Here is a 3,464-nt window from a genome sequence, read left to right as displayed (position 1 = left end):
ACACTGAAGACAGGAGGAATAAGTGAATGTATGAAAGCTGAATGCTAACTTCAGGACTTTGAGCTGTGTGGGAGCACTAACATAATCTAGCGAGGAGTTCAATATCTTGGGTCGAGGTCTCTACTGGATGAATTGCACGCCTTAAGAAAGCCTATTATGTAGGCTGCCTGTGCGGGCCCTCGGGGGCTGTGCGAGCAGGTCTAGGTCAGCCGAGCGGTGCGTCTCCGCCGCACCCAGGGGCCGTGATGCCTACGTAGTAGAGTGACAGCAGCTGGGCTGAATGTTTCACCGCTGAACTGGTTCCTCAGGTATCCTGGCTCTGGCGGTTGCTATGGGAGATTGGATGACTGTTACAGATCGAGGTCTGTCTCCAGAAAGCAAAAATATCTCTCAATATACCTCAGAAACAAAGATGTCTCCATCAAGTTTATACTCACAGCAAGTGCTACGTTCTTCAATACCTTTATCAAAAAATGTGCACGGTTTTTTTAGTGCCTTCTGCACAGAAGAGAATATTGAACAAAGTATTTCATGTCTTGATCAGGAATTGACTACTTTCGGTTTTCCTTCATTATATGAAGAATCCAAAGGTAAAGAGACAAAGAGAGAATTAAATATACTTGCTGTTTTAAATTGTATGAATGAGCTACTTATACTCAGCGGAAGAACCTTCTAGCCCAGGAAAATGTGGAAACACAGAATCTCAAACTGGGAAGTGATATGGACCATCTGCAGAACTGCTATGCAAAACTTAAGGAACAACTGGAAACCTCCAGGACAGAAATGATTGATCTTCAGGAGAGAGACAGACAGTTACAATGCAAGAATAGGAATTTGCATCAGCTACTGAAAGATGAGGTGCAGAAATTACAAAATATCATTGTAAGTCAAGCTACTCAATATAATCATGATATGAAGAGAAAAGACCGTGAATATAATAAACTAAAGGAACGTCTACATCAACTTGTTATGAACAAGAAGGATAAAAAACTAGCTATGGAAGTTTTAAATTACGTGGGGAGAGCTGATGGAAAAAGAGACTCCTGGAGGACGGGTAAAACTGAAGCCAGGAATGAAAATGAAATGTAAAAAATTCTCTTGAATATTGTCAGAAACAAATCCTAATGGAAAATGCTGAACTTAAGAAGGTTTTTCAGCAAATGAAAAAGGAAATAATTTCTCTTCTTTTTCCCCAAAAGCAGAAACCTAGAGAAAGAGCAGATGATAGTACAGGAACTGTTATCCTTGATATTGAAGATGCTGGGAAACTGAAAAGAGAGAGTATGTTTCACCTTTCTTGTGAAACTGTGACAGAGCAGCTTACCAACAGCATCAGGAAACAGTGGAGAATTTTGAAAAGTCACGTAGAAAAACTTGATAACCCAGTTTCAAAGGTACATCTAGAAGGTTTTAATGATGAAGATGTAATCTCATGACAAGACCATGAACAAGAAACTGAAAAAAACTTGAGTTAGAAATTCAACAGTGTAAAGAAATGATTAAAACTCAGCAGCAACTTTTATAGCAGCAGCTCGCTACTGCATGTGATGATGACACCACTTCACTGCTACAAGACTGTTACTTGTTGGAAGAAAAGGAACGCCTCAAAGAAGAATGGTCCCTATTTAAAGAGCAAAAGAAGAATTTCGAGAAAGAAAGACTAAGCTTTACAGAAGCAGCTATTCGCCTAGGATTGGAGAGAAAGGCATTTGAAGAAGAGCGAGCCAGTTGGTTAAACCAACAGTTTTTAAATATGACTACCTATGACCACCAGAACTCAGAAAATGTGAAACTTTTCCGTGCGTTCTCAGGAAGTTCTGATCGGGACAACCCTACAGTACACTGGAGGCCACGGCAAAAGAAACCTCACGGTGTGCCTACTGGGTCTCCAGTTTGCAAGTCTAAACTTATTAAATCTCTTCCTGCTTCTGCTTCTACTTCCGACTTTTGCCAGACACGTTCCTGTGTATCTGAACATAGTTCAATCAATGTACTAAATATAAGCCCTGAAGAATCTAAGCCAAATCAGGTTGGAAGAGAACGTACAGATCAGAAGTGGAGCGTGGTATCAAGGTCTGGATCACAGGAAGGTTGCTATAGTGGATCCTCCTCGACCTACACAAATTCTCACGTAGAGAAGGATGACTTACCTTAGACACGTGAACTGGGATTTTTTTGTTTTTCATTAGCATGTTCATCAAATTTCACATCTGAGTTGAAACAGGGTGTGTTATAAAGTTAATCATCTCGGGCTTCCCTGGTGGCGCAGTGGTTGAGAGTCCGCCTGCCGATGCAGGGGACACGGGTTCGTGCCCCAGTCTGGGAGGATCCCACATGCCACGGAGCGGCTGGGCCCGTGAGCCATAGCCGCTGAGCCTGCGCGTCCGGAGCCTGTGCTCTGCAACGGGAGAGGCCACAACAGTGAGAGGCCCGCGTACCGTAAAACAAACAAACAAACAAACAAATCAATTCAATCATCTCTAATAATTTAAGATGGTCTGTGTTGTTTGGACTTCCCTGTTCCTCCCCCCAAGAGCTAAAATGTTAAATCTATTTAAAAGGGTATAAAAGCTTTGGATATGTATCTTTAGTAACAGAAGCACCTGGTTCTGTGAATAAAGGAATGTATAGACGTTTCGATGGAAACAAAGCACTAGAATGAGTTTCCTCTTATAGGTATTAAAAATAGCGCTTTTAGGAAACTGATTATTGTAAATATTTAATTTTGTCTCATATACAGTTGGCATTGGAAGTTTAGCCTTTCCTTGAAGGTATACTGCAGATTTTTAACAAAGCAAGTTATATATTTATTATGTTTAGTGTGGTTTGAAATACGCTCGTTCATATGTTTTAAATAAAGTGAAATTTATGTAAAAAAAAAGCCTATTATGTAAAAGATAAACTTGGCTCTCAGTGGCCCTCTACATTACTAATCATGGACTCTCTAAACGGTATTAATCTCAGTAGGAAAAGGATGGTATGAGAGAGTCCCTGGAGGCTATGAGTACCGCCTGCGGGTCACCCTTTTGGCCCTTCTATCTCCAGCATCTCAAGGGAGCTTAAAGGCAGTGATGTGCTGATGTACTTAGTGCTCTAATCCCTCTGGCAACACTTCTTTTGTGATAAAACTTTCTCTCTGATTCACTCTCCCTGAAACGGCTTAATAATATAGATCTCAGGCTTCTTCTCCAACCAGTCACCAGACCACTGGCAGTCAAACCTTTGCCCTCCAAGCAGGGGACTGGAAGACCCTTTTCTGAGGAGTCTGACCTGCCCAGAAGGAAAAACCTGAAAATAATGACATCGGGAGCTCCCCCAGCTGCCGGGAAGCACTGACATTGTCCTAGACTAGTTGTTCTCCTTTGGGATGACTTTGCTTCCAGGGAATACCTGGCGATGTCTGGAAACATTTTTGATTGTCAAGACTGGAGGGGTGTGGCTGGTGTCTAGTAAGGAGAGGCCAA

General features: G+C 41.9%; 1 pseudogene across 1 annotated transcript; it reads left to right on the top strand.

Annotated features, from left to right (window-relative positions):
- Positions 1-331: 331 nt before the first annotated feature.
- On the top strand, positions 332-2,155 carry LOC309804935 (afadin- and alpha-actinin-binding protein-like; annotated as a pseudogene). Its single transcript has one exon. The product of its transcript is annotated as an afadin- and alpha-actinin-binding protein-like (transcript).
- Positions 2,156-3,464: the final 1,309 nt, after the last annotated feature.

Source organism: Mesoplodon mirus (genome assembly GCF_964341445.2).
Source record: "Mesoplodon mirus genome assembly, chromosome: 5".
NCBI classification, from domain to species: Eukaryota; Metazoa; Chordata; class Mammalia; order Artiodactyla; family Ziphiidae; genus Mesoplodon; species Mesoplodon mirus.
The sequence above is the reverse complement of the archived record's forward strand: the minus strand, read 5'-3'. Positions and strand labels throughout refer to the sequence as shown.